Source organism: Mobula hypostoma, chromosome 4, assembly GCF_963921235.1.
Source record: "Mobula hypostoma chromosome 4, sMobHyp1.1, whole genome shotgun sequence".
Classification (NCBI taxonomy): Eukaryota; Metazoa; Chordata; class Chondrichthyes; order Myliobatiformes; family Myliobatidae; genus Mobula; species Mobula hypostoma.
In genome coordinates, this window is record NC_086100.1 from 42,861,129 (window position 1) to 42,881,317 (window position 20,189).

Genomic DNA, 20,189 nt, shown 5'->3' on the forward strand with positions numbered 1-20,189 from the left:
ACCCCCACCATCTCCAAGAGCCTTCTGAGGGCCCTCTTGTCTGTCGGGGTTGGGAGGTCAGCGATAGCCTGCACTGTAGCTTGCATCACTGCCAGCTGCCCCTGTGTCACCACAATTCCCAGGTAAGTGACCCTCGTGTGGCCGAATTCATTTTTTTCAGGGTTCACTATCAAACTGGCTTCAGACAGCCGTATTAAATTGCCAATACACATCTCTGTGGTCATCAGCCCTTTTGTCACTGAATTACTCAATATATATGAGTGTTCTTTACTGGGCTGCCCTATTGTAACAGACATAACCCAACGTCCCAGTTCTTTGCATTTCCTCGGGACAATCAAACACATAGGTGCGAGTCGTTTAATTACTCCTTCTAAAGATTCGCTTTGTTCGGGAATTAAGGGAGAGATCTTATCAGTAGACCTGGCCAAAACAATAGCATTCTCCCATCTGACCGATCCCATCCTAATCTTTTCAAAATGGTTTTTTCCTCTTATCAGGGGGCCCCTAGCTTCATTGATTTCCACGCTAACACCGACTAGGTTTGTTAGCATATCAAAAGCCGGTGACCGTCTCAGTTCGCGTCGGTCATGATCAATAACATTTTTCCCCCTGGGCAGCCGGTAAATCTCTTTCAGGATTCCACCAACTGTTTCCTCCAGCACCGCAAAATGTCCACTGGGGGGTACCTCGTGGGCCATGTTAAAAACCTCATCCCCATAACTCTTTTGCACCACCCCCCACTCCTCATCTGCGGATACTGTCCTTGATTTCCCTTTCTTCCTTAGCACTTCCTCCTCCGCACAATAGCTTGTCAAGGCTGTGTCAGAGAGAGCGGTCTCTGCCAAAACCATCAGCCCCTCGTCTCGCTCCTGCGTCTGCACAAATTCTTTCCTGGCTACTGCTACGTCTGTCCCAGCTCCCTCACTACCTCTTATCTCACTACACCCTGTTTCATACAAGGTTGGCAGAAACGTTTCAGCCAAATTCACCATCGCGGGCCCGCGATGAACCTGTGAGTCCATGGGCCGGGCCTCAATGCTGGCAGGCTGACCCGTCAATCTCACGACTGGGAACACAATTCCTCCGGCGATGTCATTACCGAGCAAGACTTCCACGTCTTTCATCGGTAATTCGGACCTCACCCCGATCGTGACTAGTCCAGAGACCAGGTTGCTCTGTAAGTGTATCTGGTGCAAAGGGACTGACTCTGTCCCTTCCCCAACACCTTTGACCTCTACCTCCTCAGTCTGGGTCTCTGAGCTAAACTCTAATACACTCTTCAATATCAATGACTGACACGCTCCCGTGTCTCTCCAGATCCGCACTGGAACTGGTTTTAACCCCTCCTTCACTGACACCAGTCCGGCCGAGATAAACCTCTCGCGCCCTTCCTGGACTTTTTCAGACCTGTCCTTCCCTAGCAGTTCGCTTAACAGCTCGATACAGCCATTCAAAATTTCCGCTTTTCCTTTCCCCGTCTCCTTCCTTGGGCCTTCCCTTTCAGTACACTCTGAAGTAAAACAACCCACCTGGACGCAAAGTGTCCGACTTTCCCACAATTATAACAGACGACCCCAGGAGACTTCCTACCAGACTGCTCCCGGTCTACCTTATCCTTTTCACTAGTCCCCGGCTTACTTTCTGACTTTTCCGGCGGACTCTCCCCGCCGTCCTGACTACCCTTCTGGTAGCCTTTACTCGGGGCAAACTTCATTTTATGCATCAACGCATACTCATCCGCTAACTTAGCAGTTGCAGCTAACGTGGCTGCCTCTTTCTCATCGAGGTAGGGTCTCATACCCTCAGGGACACAACCTTTAAACTGCTCAATCAGAATCAGCTGCAGCAGTCTGTCATAATCCCCCTCTACCCCTTTCGAGGCGCACCAACGCTCACAATATGTTTGCATCTCACGAGCAAACTCCAAATACGTGCGGTCCCACCGCTTCCTCGCATTCCGGAACCTCTGCCGGTATGCCTCCGGGACCAACTCATAAATCCTGAGGATGGCCTCTTTCACCACCTCATACCTCTGGGCATCTTCCGCGGACAAAGCTGAGTAAGCTTCTTGGGCCTTCCCTTTCAGTACACTCTGAAGTAAAACAACCCACTTATCCCTCGGCCAGTCCTGACTTATAGCCACTTTTTCGAAATGGAGAAAGTACCGATCCACGTCGGTATCGTCAAATGGGGGAACCAGCCTAACGTCCTGGGTCGCCCGGAACCCTCCACCTTGGTTCGGCACGAGCCCCTGCTCGGCCCTTATCTTTAACTTCTCCAGCTCAAATTCCCTTTCCCTCTGTTTCTCCTCTCTCTCCAACTGTCTGTCTTCGTGTTCTAACTGCCGTACCCGGAACTCGTGCTCGAGTCTCAGTTTTTCAAGCTGTACCTGTACCGCGTCTCCAGCAGGTTTTTCAATAGACACCATCCCCAGCTCACCTTAGGGAAACACACCTTTAGAGACATAGTGCTCTACAATAGCTCTGTGTATCTCCTCTCTCCTCATTGTCGACTTCACCTTAGCAAGATTCAACCGTTTGGCCACAGCTATCAATTCCGATTTCCTGGCATCCTCTAATGCCTCCAAGGTCGGTGCCTTTATAAATTCCTCAACCTCCATTTCTGCTGTTTGTCTTTTCTTTCTTTCAGGAATTTTAACCCAATCAATTACTCCGTCCCAAATTTAGCGTTCAAAATCCCGGACGAGCCCCCACTTATGTTACGTACCCCGTAACTGGGTTGCCAAACCAGCAGAAATGGATCACTCAGTTGGAGTCTGGAGTACAAGAACTAAGAAAGTTTTATTAAAGAAACAAGCAACACAGTAATCGAAAGGATAATAAATGCAACAGTTCAGTGATGATAAACACACATGTGCACAGAATTAAGATAACAGCATCAATCAAGCTCTATCGTTGTCTAGGGGTAAATGACCAAATTTCAAAATGACTCAAAGTTCAGTTCGCAGTAATCGTTGCCATGGCGATGGACAACGTGGGGGAAGAGACAGAGAGAACAGGAACAACTGATCATTCAGAACACTGCTTCACTCACAGACCAGCGAGATGGCTCACAGACCAGCGAGATGGCTCACAAACAGCTTTTGGGCGGGTCCTTGGTGATGTCACCTGAGGTCACCGACTGTGACCCCTCCTCCAGATGCGGTCGATCCTCTGCAGTGAACCCGGCACCCAGGCAAGGGCGGACACACACCGGGTTCCCGCTGATCGTACCTTTCCACCCTTGTCGTTGTCTGGTACTTCTCACCCACTCGTGAGAGGCGCACCGCTTCCAGGGTCTCGTTACCTCGGGTGGCGTGTGTCCCTGTCTTAGTGAACCTGTCCCTTTTTATCCCCCTGCTGGGGTATCGCCTGTCCATCACTTCAAACAGTTCAGGGTTCAAAGGGGGAGCCGCTCCAGACAGCTCTCTCTCCCACGTCCCTTCATTACACATCTCCAGAGGCTGCTCCATTGTTCCTTATCTCTCCTTCCCCTGAGGGCAGGTGGCAGACCAATTGCTGATGCCACTGATGCTAGCCCAGGCCAGCAAACATCTTAATTTTATGTGTATTCTCGTAACAAGGTAAAGAGTCTGTTGGTTGCCCTAGATAGATCAAAATGTCATCCGCAGAACAGGCCAATTTATGCTCTGTCCCTTTAATAGTAATTCCCCTAATATCTTCATGTTGTCTGATGTATTGAGCTAATGGTTCCAGATATAATGCGAAGAGTAGCGGTGACCATGCACTACCCTGTCTCCTTCCCCTTTCTAGGGTAAAACTATTAGATAAAATATCCATTGATTTTAATCTTGGCAGTAGGATTGTTGTATAGTGCCTGTATAGTTTTAATAATTATGTCATGTAGACCAAATCTATGTAAAACTCTATAGAGAAAATTCCAATTAACTGAATCAAATGCCTTTTCAGCGTCCACGCTTATCACTATTGCTTCAATTTCATTTTTTTTATATGATCCATAATGTGAAGTGTCCTTCGTATATTGTCTTGTGTTTGGTGCTGTTGTATAAAACCTGTCTGATCATTATGTATCAGTGTGGGTAGAAACTCTTCTAATTGTTTGGCCATGATGGAGGTAAATATTCTGTAATCCACATTAAGAACAGATATTGGTCTAAATGACCCACATTCCATTTTATCTTTGCCTTCTTTCGGTATAGCTGAGATTATCGCCTCCTTCCAGCTGGGTGGCATTTGCGCCTTTCTTAGGGTCCAGTTCAGTGTGGGGAGTGAAACAGGAATTAACTCACTTCTAAACTCTTTATACCACTCTGCAGTATAGCCATCTGATCCGGGTGACTTGCTTAAATTAAGCCTACTAATTGTAGTTTTTAGTTCAGCTCAGTTAAGTCAGCAGTCATCTTTCTATTTTGTTCTTTGCTTAAAGTGAGGAAGGTGTCAATTTGAGTTAAGTTTCCCCCTGTAACTTTGGAATATAGAGTTTTGTAAAACATTTCAAAAGCTTCATGAATTTCACTTAGCTTATTTTTTTATCACTTTTGTTCTTGGATCCCTAATTCTATGAACTGTATTTTCTGCTATCTTTTTTCAGTTTCCACACCAGTATCTTCATAGATTTAGCTCCACTTTCATAGCAACACACATCAAAGTTGCTGGTGAACGCAGCAGGCCAGGCAGCATCTCTAGGAAGAGGAACAGTCGACGCTTCAGGCCGAAACCCTTCGTCAGGACTAACTGAAGGAAGAGTTAGTAAGATATTTGAAAGTTGGAGGGGGAGGGGGCGATCCAAAATGATAGGAGAAGACAGGAGGGGGAGGGATGGAGCCAAGAGCTGGACAGGTGATTGGCAAAAGGGGATATGAGAGGATCATGGGACAGGAGGTCCGGGGAGAAAGACGAGGGGGGGGGAACCAGAGGATGGGCAAGGGGCATATTCAGAGGGACAGAGGGAGAAAAAGGAGAGTGAGAGAAAGAATATGTGCATATAAATAAATAACGGATGGGGTACGAGGGGGAGTTGGGGCATTAGCGGAAGTTAGAAAAGTCGATGTTCATGCTATCAGGTTGGAGGCTACCCAGATGGAATATAAGGTGTTGTTCCTCCAACCTGAGTGTGGCTTCATCTTTACAGTAGAGGAGGCCGTGGATAGACATGTCAGGATGGGAATGGGATGTGGAATTAAAATGTGTGGCCACTGGGAGATCCTGCTTTCTCTGGCGGACCGAGTGTAGGTGTTCAGCAAAACAATCTCCCAGTCTGCGTCGGGTCTCGCCAATATATAAAAGGCCACATTGGGATCACCGGACGCAGTATATCACCCCAGCCGACTCACAGGTGAAGTGTCACCTCACCTGGAAGGACTGTCTGGGGCCCTGAATGGTGGTAAGGGAGGAAGTGTAAGGGCATGTGTAGCACTTGTTCCGCTTACAATGATAAGAGCCAGGATGGAGATCAGTGGGGAGGGATGGGGGGGACGAATGGACAAGGGAGTTGCGTAGGGAGCGATCCCTGTGGAAAGCAGAGGGGAAGGGATGGAAAGATGTGCTTAGTGGTGGGATCCCATTGGAGGTGGCGGAAGTTACGGAGAATAATATGTTGCACCTGGAGGCTGGTGGAGTGGTAGGTGAGGACCAGGGGAACCCTATTCCTCGTGGGGTGGCGGGAGGATGGAGTGAGAGCAGATGTGCGTGAAATGGGGGAGTTGTGTTTGAGAGCAGAGTTGATAGTGGAGGAAGGGAAGCCCCTTTCTTGAAAAAAGGAGGACACCTCCCTCGTCCTAGAATGAAAAGTCTCATCCTGAGAGCAGATGCGGCGGAGATGGAGGAATTGCGAGAAGGGGATGGCATTTTTGCAAGAGACGGTGAGAAGAGGAATAGTCCAGATAGCTGTGAGAGTCAGTAGGCTTATAGTAGACATCAGTGGATAAGCTGTCTCCAGAGACAGAGACAGAAAGATCTAGAAAGGGGAGGGAGGTGTCAGAAATGGACCAGGTAAACTTGAGGGCAGGGTGAAAGTTGGAGGCAAAGTTAATAAAGGCAACGAGCTCAGCATGCGTGCAGGAAACAGCGCCAATGCAGTTGTCGATGTAGCGAAGGAAAAGTGGGGGACAGATACCAGAACAGGCACGGAGCATAGATTGTTCCACAAAGCCAACAAAAAAGCAGAAAGGAGCCAAAGGAGAAATTATTAAGAGTAAGGACTAATTCCGCTAGATGGAGCAGAGTAGTGGTAGAGGGGAGCTGATTGGGTCTGGAATCCAAAAAGAAGCAGAGAGCTTTGAGACCATCCTGATGGGGGATGGAAGTATATAAGGACTGGACATCCATGGTGAAAATAAAGCGGTGGGGGCCAGAGAACTTAAAATCATCGAAAAGTTTAAGAGCGTGAGAAGTGTCACGAACATAGGTAGGAAGGGATTGAACAAGGGGGGATAAAACCGTGTCGAGGTATGCAGAAACGAGTTCAGTGGGGCAGGAGCAAGCTGAGACAATAGGTCTGCCAGGACAGGCCAGTTTGTGGATCTTGGGTAGGAGGTAGAAACGGGAAGTGCAGGGTGTGGGAACTATAAGGTTGGTAGCAGTGAATGGGTCCAACGTATTATTCTCCGTAACTTCCGCCACCTCCAATGGGATCCCGCCACTAAGCACATCTTTCCCTCCCCCCCCCCGCTTTCCGCAGGGATCGCTCCCTACGCGACTCCCTTGTCCATTCGTCCCCCCCCATCCCTCCCCACTGATCTCCCTCCTGGCACTTATCCTTGTAAGCGGAACAAGTGCTACACATGCCCTTACACTTCCTCCCTTACCACCATTCAGGGCCCCAGACAGTCCTTCCAGGTGAGGCGACACTTCACCTGTGAGTCGGCTGGGGTGATATACTGCGTCCGGTGCTCCCGATGTGGCCTTTTATATATTGGCGAGACCCGACGCAGACTGGGAGACTGCTTTGCTGAACAGCTACGCTCTGTCCGCCAGAGAAAGCAGGATCTCCCAGTGGCCACACATTTTAATTCCACATCCCATTCCCATCCTGACCTGTCTATCCACGGCCTCCTCTACTGTAAAGATGAAGCCACACTCAGGTTGGAGGAACAACACCTTATATTCAATCTGGGTAGCCTCCAACCTGATGGCATGAACATCGACTTTTCTAACTTCCGTTAATGCCCCACCTCCCCCTCGTACCCCATCCATTATTTATTTATATACACACATTCTTTTTCTCACTCTCCTTTTTCTCCCTCTGTCCCTCTGACTATACCCCTTGCCCATCCTCTGGGTTCCCCCCCCCTTGTCTTTCTCCCCAGACCTCCTGTCCCATGATCCTCTCATATCCCCTTTGCCAATCACCTGTCCAGCTCTTGGCTCCATCCCTCCCCCTCCTGTCTTCTCCTATCATTTTGGATCTCCCCCTCCACCTCCCACTTTCAAATCTCTTACTAACTCTTCCTTCAGTTAGTCCTGACGAAGGGTCTCGGCCTGAAACGTCGACTGTACCTCTTCCTAGAGATGCTGCCTGGCCTGCTGCGCTCACCAGCGACTTTGATGTGTGTTGCTTGAATTTCCAGCATCTGCAGAATTCCTGTTGTTTCCATTTTCGTAGTCTCTGTTCCAGAAACATAAAACTTTTTCAAATTTCTTGTGTAGCCAAACTATTGATTTCATTCCTAATTTTTTAAATTTCCTCTAGTATACTGTATCCTGTGTCAAACTCAATTTGTGTTTTTTTTTCTAGTTCCTTCAGCTTAATTTGTAATTCCTCTAATGTTCTATTCCTTATTTTTTTCTTATATGAAGATATCGCTATAATTTTCCCTCTTAAGACAGCCTTCAGAGTATCCCATAGAATGGGAAGTGAAACCTCTCCATTATCATTGAATTCTATGTAAAGACCAATTTCTTTTTTAATTTGTTCCTTAAAATAGGGATCATTGAGTAGACTTGAATTTAGTTTCCAAATAGTAGTCTTTGGTTGTCGGTCAAAATCAACAGATAAATATATAGGTGCATGGTCACTTACATCTATTGTCCCAATTCCACAGGTGATTATTTTGTCTCTATCTTTTCCAAATGTTATGAAATAGTCTATTCTTGTATATACGGAATGGGGGGCAGAATAATGAGTGTAATCCCTTCTGTCGGGGAAAAGGTCCCTCCATATATCAATTAGTCCAACATCCTCAAAAGGAGTGTTAACTTTCTTATGTAAGGACTTTGCTACATAAGTTTTCCTACTGGAAGAGTCTAGCTTTGGTTGTAATTGTAAATTTAAGTCTCCCCCACATAACAAGAGACTTTCTGTTTCTGTTACCAAAATATTAGTAATTTTCTATAAGAAACTGATATCACTCCTGGGTTGCGTATATATTCAACAAAGTAACTGAATTTCCATCTATATTCCCCCTTACCAGAATATATCTGCCCTCCTTAGCTCCCATTTTGAATACTTTTTCAAAATTTAGCTTGCTTGAGATGAGAATAGCAACTCCTCTTCTATGTCCTGATTTATATGAGGAGAAAAACAAATTAGTGAAGCCCATTCTCTTTAATTTTCCATGCTCATTATCACTTAAGTGGGTTTCCTGTAAATATACTACATGGGCTTGTTCTTTTTTTATTTTTGATAGAATTTTACTGCGCTTGACTGGATTCAGCAGCCCCCTGACATTAAAAGAAATGAATTTTACTTTGTCCTAAGCCATGTGTATTTATCTGTTGGTACATTATTGGAATTTGCAGAACATAACTTTATCGATCTACTCCCTAAACAAATAAGAACCAAGAAACGCGAATAATAAAAAAAAAGGTAACAAAGATGTGATTCCAAGGCTGGGGTCTCTATATGACCCTGGGTTGGGCTAGAAGAAAAGTCTAGCCGTGGGGGATAGTCCCTCCTACCTGTGGGTTGAGGACCCCCGTTGCAGTACTTATAAAAGTAAGTTAAAAAAAACTACGTCCTTTACACAGAAATGATTTCCCTGTGTATTCCTCCCATGTATATATTCTCATTTAGGTGGGGAAAAAGGAATGAATAAATGATTTTTTTTAAATTGAGTAATATAAAAACCACATTATAACATGTATTTCTCAAGATAAGTATATCACCGTCTATTTTGGCTTCCGTTTAGTTTATCAGTACTTTTAAAGTTAGCCAAACCTTATGGCTCTTCTGGAGGAGGTGAGGGTTGTCTTCGAAGAACTCACAGTCTCTTCCTAATATCCTTCTCTCGTCCTGTTCCCGTCCCCTGCTTTCTCGGTTCTCTTACTATTTCCCGAGCAGTTCGGGACAACTGCTCAGCCAGACTTTCCCTTGGTTTGACCACACTAATGGACAGTCCTCGGTTGTTCATCTCTGTAGTCGCCTCTTCCACCGTCTGGTACAGTCGTATCCCTCTTGGTAAAATACCCTCAGTTTAGCAGGATACGGGGTTTGAAATTTAATCTTTTCTTCCTTCAATATTCGTTTTGCTTCAGAATACTCCTTCCGTTTCTGTAGGACCGCCGGGGGGGGGGTAATCATGATCGAAGTATATTAACTTCCCGTTCCAAGAAACCCTCCTCTTACCCCAGGCCCTTCGTAGAATCTCCGCCTTGCTCTTGAATCGGAGAAATTTAAGTATAATGGATCGCGGTTTACTTTGTCCGTCTCCAGCAGACCGCTGGGCGAGAGAACGGTGTGCGCTTTCTATTTCCATCTCCATATTCGGGGGAACCTCCAGCGCTTCCCGCAGAAGCTTGTCTACAAAGTCCATCATCGACACTCCCTCTGCTCCTTCGGGAACATTATAAATCCTGACATTTTTCTGTCGCGATCTTCCCTCCTGGTCAAGCAATTTACTTTCCTGTTGATTTAATATTTTTATTGTCTTACTTAGTATCTGTTCCACGTTTTGCACGTGATCCTCCATCTTCTCAATTCGAGTCTCTGCCACCGCTATTTTCTGATTGACGTTGGCGACTCTGACTTTATATCATTGAGTTGCTGTTTTATATCTTTTTGGACTTCCCTTATCTCTTCCAGAATCTTTATCCTATTTGCCGCCTCACCTGCACGAGGCCCAGCGTCAGCCTCGCCCCCTCACCTGCACGAGGCCCAGCGTCAGCCTCGCCGCCTCACCTGCACGAGGCCCAGCGTCAGCCTCGCCCGCCTCACCTGCACGAGGCCCAGCGTCAGCCTCGCCCCCTCACCTGCACGAGGCCCAGCGTCAGCCTCGCCGCCTCACCTGCACGAGGCCCAGCGTCAGCCTCGCCGCCTCACCTGCACGAGGCCCAGCGTCAGCCTCGCCGCCTCACCTGCACGAGGCCCAGCGTCAGCCTCGCCCCCCTCACCTGCACGAGGCCCAGCGTCAGCCTCACCCGCCTCACCTGCACGAGGCCCAGCGTCAGCCTCGCCCCCTCACCTGCACGAGGCCCAGCGTCAGCCTCGCCGCCTCACCTGCACGAGGCCCAGCGTCAGCCTCGCCCCCTCACCTGCACGAGGCCCAGCGTCAGCCTCGCCCCCTCACCTGCACGAGGCCCAGCGTCAGCCTCGCCCCCTCACCTGCACGAGGCCCAGCGTCAGCCTCGCCGCCACGCGCACACGTGTTGGAGAGCCGCGCGCTGCACCTCTCTCTTCCATGGGCTCCGCAGTGGTGCTTTTTTTTATCTCCATTCTTTCTCCCCACTCTTGCCCCCCTTATCAATTCAGATATGTTCGAAAGATCTTAGATTTGATGCATTAACGGGGCAAAATATCCATTTTTCTGGAGGAGCTGTTGATTTAAGCTGCCATTCTGAACGATGACATCACCTGAACTGAAATTTGTTTCCATTTCAATAAATAAAACCATTCTTTCTTTGGATTTGTCATGAGAATAACTGTGGAAAATCTCCTTACCAAATATGGGATATGCACTATCAGTACCTAATCTACCACAGTTGAAAAGTTCATTGCAACTTGCTCCTTTTTATAAATCATTTCTCAAATAGCCTGTTCCCGTTTATGACTTGCTCCTCTCAGTCAATGTACCAATTCCAACATGATGATTTAATGAGAGTTGACGCTGAGGGCATTGCTAATATTGGCACTCTCCTACTGAAAGTGGATGGTATAGTGGTACAACTAGCGGAGCTGCAGCCTGACAGTGAAACCAATCTGGAGTCAATCCTGACTGCTGATGGCTTGCATCTTCTCCTTGTGTCTGCATGGGCTTCTATTTCCCCATACATCCCAAAAATATGCTGTTTAGTAGGTTAATTCACCACTGTAAATTGCCCCTAGTGTGTAGATAGATGGTATAATCTGCAGAAAGTTTATGCCAGTGTAAGAGGGCTCGATTGTGGAGAAAATTAGAGGCAATAGGAGCTCTGAGTGGCCATGAACTTGATGAGCTGAATGGCTTGCTGTGTCATAAAACATAATGGGAAAATGGAAAGCAATGACAGTACAAAGAAGCCCTCTTACGAGTCTCTTTTCTTGGCTAACTGAATTTGATGCAATTTTTCCATGTTTCTTCATAGGGGCAGACTTTCATCTTGGTGCCTTGGATGTAATAGAACTGGTTAGGACCTGGTCTTTTCAAAAAAACAATTTTTTCATGTAGATACTAAATTTCTTTGAAGTAAAAGAATAATGAGAGGAGTTGAGCTTCTGTTAAATATTGGAATGAATACTAACATTTTGAAAATCTGAGCTAAAATGTATTAGGTGAATTTTCTCCCACAAATATTAAAAAAGGCAAATAATAAAGGAAGGGCTTCACCACCCATGTCTGGAATTTTTGTGGGGAATTCTATTATGGTTTATTTTAGAATCAAGTCCAAATGAGATTTAATTACTCAACCAGATCAATTGTACAGGTCTACAAAACAACATGTAATTTAGTTCCCTTTTGCAGAGCTATTGACCAAGCAATAAAATACTTACACTGCTTTATCTAATACTGTAGGTATAATGGCACAACTGGTGTAATCTCAAATTTGTGATAAATTAAGTAATTTTCCTCATAACAAAATTTCTTTATTGTCCAAAGTTACAACATAAATCTAGCAAGGCTGAGTTTACAATTTGCCAAGTACGACAGTTTGAACTATCATCTGTGAAATAAACACAAGATCAATAAAATCATAAATATGTAGTCTTAACATTGGTTAGTTCTGTTATCCAATAGGAGCACACAATATTATGTTACAAACTTTTTCTTTTTCATTGCTCAGACAATAAGATATAGCTGTGCTAAACTTTGTGAATTTATTTAGATTTAGTTTCTACCCAATTAACTATATCTAATATTGAGAACTAATGTTTTGACTATGTAATTAAAAAGGTTCTCACTCAATCAATTCCCAATTTTTTTCTTCAGGAAATATAATTTTGGTGCTATAATGTGAGGCATATAATTTTGATATCTGTGTCTTTTATTCTTCTGGACCCATTTCCTGATCCTTCAATGCATTTCCATGAAACAGAGATTCTTCAAATTTCTCCAGATTCAACATTTACAAAACACTACAACCAACTTATCTCTCAGTCTCCAACACTCAGAGATGCTTTTGCAGATCTTGTGCCTTTCACTTCTAATCTATGTTGCCCTCAGTTCCACTCAGGAAGCAAAAAAATGTACCATTACATTGGAAGATTGCATCTGTACTCTCAGAAATTGTTAAATATAATTTTTATTGTGCTGTAAACATTTAGAGAAATATGAACAAAATAACTGACAGAGAAAATAAGAAAAAAAAACTTGACCATTTCACTTGCAATTAACAGTAAGTACACTTTTATTCTGGTTCCTTGAGACCACAGTAAAAAAAAAACTAATGTGTTTGTTGGACTCTTAACCACAAGAAAGAGTTCAATTTTCAGTTCTTGCAGAAATTCACAAACAATCCTTTGACTCTTGCAAGTTCTGTAATCTGGATTTGATCAGCTAGTATTACTTGGAACTAAATCATTTGGCCCAGCAAGTGTTGAGGATATATGTTTGTCCTCTACACAAGTAAAAGACGTAATCACAGCCACCTGCTATGTACAAAAGACCCTAGAATTTCAACTTTCTAACTGAACCATGACTGTAAAGAGGCAAGCAATGGTATCATGCTTTAGGGTGGAGTTCAAACTGGTTGGAGAACTCAGTTAAATATTCCCACTCCATCTGATTTAATGGGGATGTAATAAAACTATTTTAAAGAAATGTGAGCTTCACTGATATCTGCACTTCAATCCACAGCAGTTATTGGTGAATCCAAATGGAGCAGAAACACTGGAATCTTGTCACCATGGATACCCCCACGCCACATTTCAGCAGCCCTGAAACCACGTCCAGTCTCGATTGTACAATTCCTATCCAGGCAAGCTGCCTTCAGGGCCATGACTGATACACAACACAACACCGTAGGATATAGGAGCGGAATTAGGCCATTTGGCCCATCGAGTCTGCTCGAACATTTCGTCATGCTGATCCATTTTTCCTCCCAGCCTCAATCTCCTGTCTTTGCCCCGTATCCCTTCATGCCCTGACCAATCAAGAATACATCAACCTCTGCCTTAAATATCCGCACATACATTCTGGAATGAAAAGCCCCATCCTGATCTGGAATGAAAAGTCTCATGTAGCCTGTGGGTCCCAGTTATGCCTAGCAGTTTGTTTGTTATGTGGAACAGAATATTCCAAGCCTACACTGGTATCACTACCCAACTGTTCCTACACTACATTGACAACTGCACTGGTGCTGCTTCCTACACCCATGCAGAGCTTATCGACTTCATTAACTTTGCCTCCAACTTCCACCTTGCCCTCAAATTTACCTGATCCAGTTCCAACACCTCCCTCCCCTTTCTCGATCTCCCTGTCTCCATTTCTGGAGACAGCTTATCTACTGATATATTTTATAAACCCACAGACTCTCACAGCTACCTGGACTCTCCCACAATGTTATTTGTAAAAATGCCGTCCCCTTCTCTCAATTCCTGAATCTCTGCCGCACCTGCTCTCAGCATGAGGCTTTTCTTTCCAGAACTAAAGAGATGTCCTCCTCCTTCAAAGAAAGGGGCTTCCCTTCCTCCACTATCAATGCTTCCCTTAACTGCATCTCTTCCATTTCGCACTTGTCTGTCCTCACCCCACCTTTGAGCCATCCCACCAGGGATAAGGTTCTTCTTGTCCTCACCTACCACCCCACCAGCCTCGGCATCAAACACATAATTCTCCGTAATTTCCTCCATCTCTACCAAGCACATCTTTCCCTCCACCCCACTTTCCACTTTCTGCAGGAATCACTCCCTAGGTGACTCACTTGTCCATCTGTCCCTCCCCACTGATCTCCCTCCTGGCACTTACCCTTGCAAGCAGAACAAGAACCTACACCTCCTCCCTCACTACCATTCAGGGCCCCGAATAGTCCTTCCAGGTGAAGTGACACTTCATCTGTGAGCCTGTTGGGGTCATATACTGTGTTCAGTTCTCCTGGTGTGGACTCCTGTATATCAGTGAGACCCGACGCAAATTGGGAGACTGCTTCACCAAGAACCTACAGTCCATGTGCTCGAAAAAGCAGCATCTCCCAGTGGCCACCCATTTTAATTTCACTTCCCATTACTATTCCAACATGTCAGTCCATGGCCTCCTCTACTGTCGTGATGAGGCCACACTCAGGTTGGAGGAGCAGCACCTCATATTCCTTCTGGGTAGCCTCCAACCTGATGGCATGAACATCGATTTCTCGAACTTCTGGTAATACTCTCCCCATCTCCTACACCGTTCCCCATTCCCTCTCTCACCCTATCTCCTCACCTGCCCCTTCCTCCCCCTTTTCTTTCTTCCGTGGCCTTATGTTCGCTGCTATCAGATTCCCACTTCTCCTGGCTTTTGTCTCTTTCACCAATCAACTTCACAGCTCTTTACTTCATCCCTCCCCCACCCAGTTTCACCTATCACCTGCTACCTTGTATTTTTTTCCTCTCCTCCCCCCACTTTCTTACTCCAACATCTTGTCTTTTTTCTCCAGTTTTGCTGAAGGGTCCCGGCCTGAAATATCGACTGTACTCTTTTCCATAGATACTGCCCGGCCTGCTGAGTTCCTCCAGCATTTTGTGTGTGTAGCTTGGATTCCCAGCACTTGCAGATTTTCTCTTGTTTGAGATGCTCAAGCATGGCAGCTAATTGCACAAAGGAAGGTCCTGCAAGTAAAATGAGACCTGTTTGCAAGACTGAATGATGCACAATGAGTGCAAAATGAATCGAGTTCATATGTTTTAGGCTCCAACTAAAGAAGTGCCTTCGATCAAGGCCAGGGAGAATTCCTGGAGGGGAATAAACATTTGATATTTTGGGCCAAGACACTTCTTGCTGAGTTCCTCCGCCCTTTTGTGTGTGTTGCTCAAGATTACCGGAGTCTGCAGAAACGCTTGTGTCAGGGAGGATTTGAACTCTTTTATTAACTGAAAGCTACGGTCAAAGAGTTGTGCAGCATGAACTCTTCGGCCCATCTCTTTCATGCAGACCAAGGTGTCCAACTATGCTATCCCAATTGCCTCCATTCCTATCCGTGTGCCTATCTCAATGTCTTTTAAATATTATGTTACATTCATCTCCATCACTTTCTCTTGCAATTCAATCCATACACTCGCCATCCTTTTGGGTACATCCAGAAAACACCAGGATTGGTTTGATGATTACAACTTATCTCCAAGAAAAAGAAAACCTTTTGTATCTGGTAGAATGACATCAGCAGTGAGGTCAAAGCTTACTCCAGGGTCAAAGCAAATGTCCAGCACAGGTGAGGGAGCTAAATAGTTATTGGTGGACTGAGAAAGCCCTGGAACTTCAGACACTGGCAGACTCCGGTGACAGGAGAGGCTTTTTCTGTGCTCCCAGTTACTTTGGATTTAAATCCCTGTGCTCAATGGTTGGAAAGAACTTGCTGAAGGATCAGAAGGATACCAATGATAAGTGGAGAGAACACTTTCAAGTACTTCTCAACCAGGATAACACTGCTGAACCAGAGGTTACTAACCAAATCCTTCAGACACCTGTGAGAAGAGACATGGAGATACCTCCCAGAATGAAAGGTTGCCATCAGTAGCCTGAAAAGCTACCAAGCCTCTGGTTCTGACAGGATCCCAGCAGAGATCCTGAAGGACAGTAGACCAGCTCTCCTGCACTCAGAGTTTAGGGATGCTCTCATAGGGACCTTAGTTAAAAAGGGAGCCAAGGCAGATTGTGGCATTTACAGAGGCATCTCCCTCCTGTCAACAACAGTCTAAAGTGCTTGGATGTATCCTTGTCAACCGACTCTGTCCGGTATCTGAAGAAGTATTTCCTGAATCACAATATGAATTTCCTTCCACCCCTCTAGAGTACCACAGACATCATCTGCACAGCACACCAATTGCAGGCAAAATACCGTGAACAAAGGCAAGCCTGGCACTTGGCTTTCATAGATTTGACAAAGGCATTTAATACAGTAGACCACCAAGACCTCTGGCATATACTATCAAGACATAACTGTCCTGACAAGTACTTATGAAAACTGAGATTACTGCATGTTGGCATGTCAGCCACAGTACGCAGCAACAGTGGTGATGAATCTGAACTCTTCACTGTCAAACAGGGCTACATCATTGCACCCACCCTATCTGCCATCTTTATCACTGACATTCTTCACCTCATTGGCCAGGACCTGCCACAGGGAATCCCAATCGTGTACAGAATGGACAACAGGCTTTTCAACCTCAGCCGTTTCAAGGCCAAGAACAAGGTCAGCAGCACCACTATTGTATGTGGTGTATCAGTATGTGGATGATAACACCATCAAAGCACACAAACAAGAGAAAATCTGCAGATGCTGGAAATGTTGTGACCATCAGAACACACTCTGAAGAAGGCCTCCAATGTATCGTGAATGTCTTTGCCAAGGCACATAGAGCCCTCAGTCTTGCTTTGAATATAAAAAAGGACAGAGGACCTACATCAGTCACCATCCAACCAGCCATTTATCCAGCCCTCTGTAAAAGTTGACAATATCACCCTTGAAAATATAGACCACTTTCCCTACCTTGACAGCATTCTCTCCCCAAAAGCAGACATTGACTCAGTGATCGGCCTCTGCCTGAGTAGTGTTAATGGAGCCTATGCAAGATTAAGGAAAAGAGTCTTTGAAGACTGTTCAATAGTTCCATTTAATATCAGAGAAATGTATACAATATACATCCTGAAATTCTTTTTCTTCACAGACATATACGAAAAACAGAAGAGTGCCCCAAAGCATGAGTGACAGTAAAATCATTAGAACCCCAAAGCTCCCCCCACGCACAAGCAGCAGCAAAGCAACGACCCTCCCCCACCCACTTCCGCAAAAAAGCGTCAGCACCGCCCACCCACCAAGCAAGCAATAGCAAAGCCCCCAATAAAGACCACGATCTGCAGTACAGTACATCAGGAACTAATCATTCGCCCAGCAGTTCAACATATCACAGGCTCTCTCTCTCTTCCTAATAAAGGGGAAAAAAAGGTGTCCCCTTCTCAGTGAGAGGGGAGACATAACAAAACAACGTGCTGATTTACGCTGTTAAAAGTCTATTGTGCCACTTTCATTCGCTCGCATTCTCCACCCAGAGAATCGGCAACAATATCTCCTTGACCAAAGAGAGAGAGAGTGCAAATTGCCAAGTACAGCTGATTCGCTTTCTCCCGCAGCTTTCAGTTGGAAGCAACGGCTTAGAATCAGCCCATCCACAGGGCCACGAAGCCTCGGAACTCCGATGGCACGCTCATCTTCCTGACCACCTCCCCAGATGTTGAAAAGCGGTCGGTCATGAGCCCCTGGGAGTGGGTCTCACCTCCACAAAGAACCAAAGTCTGAGTGTAATTCCAGGTCTAGATCTTCAACTGAACCCTATCCACCCTGAAAAGGAAAAAGAGAAACATCAAAGACAGAAATTAAGCTGTTTTTGTAGATGAACATGAAGGGGTCACCATTGAATGCCAACCTGAGACGCACAAGTTCAAACAAAACTTTTGCTCGATAGAGCATTCGTGGTCCCTGACTAGAGCTGAATCATGGACCACTTACAGTAGACACCCGAAAGCCCTGGAACAATAATACCAAAGAACATTATGAAAGATTTTGAGGATCAGCTGGAAGGACGAACGCACTAACACCAGCGTACTGGAGAAGGCAAGCATGAACAGTATATCCTCCATGATAAAGCAAAACAACTCATGGCATTGGGATGCCTAACTCACATCTCCCCAGACAGATCCTTTACTCTCTGTTGAAGGAAGGTCAGTGAGCCCTTGAAGGGCAAAAGGAACACTTCAAAGATGACATCAAAATCAGTCTGAAGAAATTCACATTACATCTAAAAACTGGGAAGACATTTCACTCAGTAGATGCACCTGGAGGAAATCTGTTCAAGAGGGAACTGCACTACAAGAGAGCGATGTCCAAGAACAAGCAGCAGCTGCAAAAGGAGAGAATGAACAACCAAAAGACCCAACCATTAACCACAGTCTCTACTTACTCGTGTCTACACTACACCAGAGTATATAGATCTCAGATTGGCCTCTACAGCCACCTGAGGACCCCCCAATGGACAACCACTCAAGAGAACATCTTACTTAACTCAAGTGATTGCACTACTAATTGCTATTAGAAGGACTTGCCCCTTTAAATCTTTACCCACTCATACTATACCTATTCCTTTCAGTTTTAGACTCCCTTACTCTGGGAATAAAATAGTCTCTAACTTCCAATGCCCCTCATGGTTTTATAAACTTCAATAAAGTCATCCCTCGGCCTCGTTTGTTCCAGGGGAAAAAGTTGCAGCTAATCCAGTCATGTCTTATCAATCAAACCTTCCATTCCTGGCAAAATATCCTTACAATTTATTTCTGCACCTTCTGTAACTTAACCACATCCTTCCTGTAGTTTGACAACCCATTGGATTATTTTTTTAATGCTCCACTATCCAGGCAGTAGTGGCCTCAGTTTTACTCTATCTATGCACTCAAATGTCAGCCTAAACAAACGATCATTTCAAAGTAGGATTTGAACATATGGCCATGAATTGAATTGACTTTATTTCTTACATCCTTCACATACATGAGGAGTAAAAATCTTTGTTACGTCTCCATCTGAATGTGCAATGTGCAAATTACGGTGATTTGTAATAAATAGTACGTACAATAAGATATACAACAGAACAGTCAATATAGCTTAGAAATACAATTGTGTCGGCATGAATTAATCAGTCTGATGGCCTGGTGGAATAAGCTGTCCCAGAGCCTATTGGTCCTGGCTTTAATGCTGCGGTACCGTTTCCCGGATGGTAGCAGCTGGAATAGTTTGTGGTTGGGGTGATTCAACCACAACCAATGATCCTTCCGGCCCTTTTTACACACCTGTCACTGTAAATGCCCTGAATAGTGGGAAGTTCACATCCACAGATGCGCTGGGCTGTCCGCACCACTCTCTGCAGAGTCCTGCCATTGAGGGAAGTTCCCATACCAGGCAGTGATGCAGCCAGTCAGGATGCTCTCAATTATGCCGCTGTAGAAAGTCCTTAGGATTTGAGGACTCATGCCGAACTTCTTCAACCATCTGAGGTGAAAGAAGTGCTGTTGTGCTTTTTTCAACAAACAGCTGGTATGTACAGACCAAGTGAGGTCCTCAGTGATGTTTATACTGAGGAAGTTAAAGCTGTTCATCCTCTCAACACCAGATCCATTGATGTCAATAGAGGTGAGCCTGGCTCCGTTCCTTCTGTAGTCCACAACCAGCTCCTTTGTTTTTGCGGCATTGAGGGAGGGGTTGTTTTCTTGACACCACTGTGTCAGGATGATGACCTCTTCCCTGTAGACTGCCTTGTTATTATCTGAGATAAGGCCAATCTGTGTGGTGTCGTCCAGCAAATTTAATTAGCAGATTGGAGCTGTGGGTGGCGACACAGTCATAGGTATACAGAGAGTAAAGGAGGGGGCTTAGTACACAGCCCTGAGGAGCACCTGTATTGACGGTCAGAGGGGCAGAGGTTAAGGGAGCCCACTCTTACCACCTGCCGGCAATCTGACAGGAAGTCCAGGATCCAGCTGCACAAGGCAGGGTGAAGGCCAAAGTCTCTGAGCTTCTTGTCAAGTCTGGATGGAACTATGGTGTTGAATGCTGAACTGTAGTCCGAGAACAGCATTCTCACATAAGCATCATTCCTCTCCAGGTGTGTAAAAACGG

The 20,189-nt window shown here is 45.5% G+C and overlaps 1 protein-coding gene across 2 annotated transcripts in view; it reads left to right on the forward strand.

The window, feature by feature from the left end:
- Positions 1–20,189, forward strand: part of LOC134345286 (intestinal-type alkaline phosphatase 1-like) — a 72,828-nt gene that overhangs the window by 30,437 nt on the left and 22,202 nt on the right. The gene's annotated exons all lie outside the window — the stretch shown is intronic.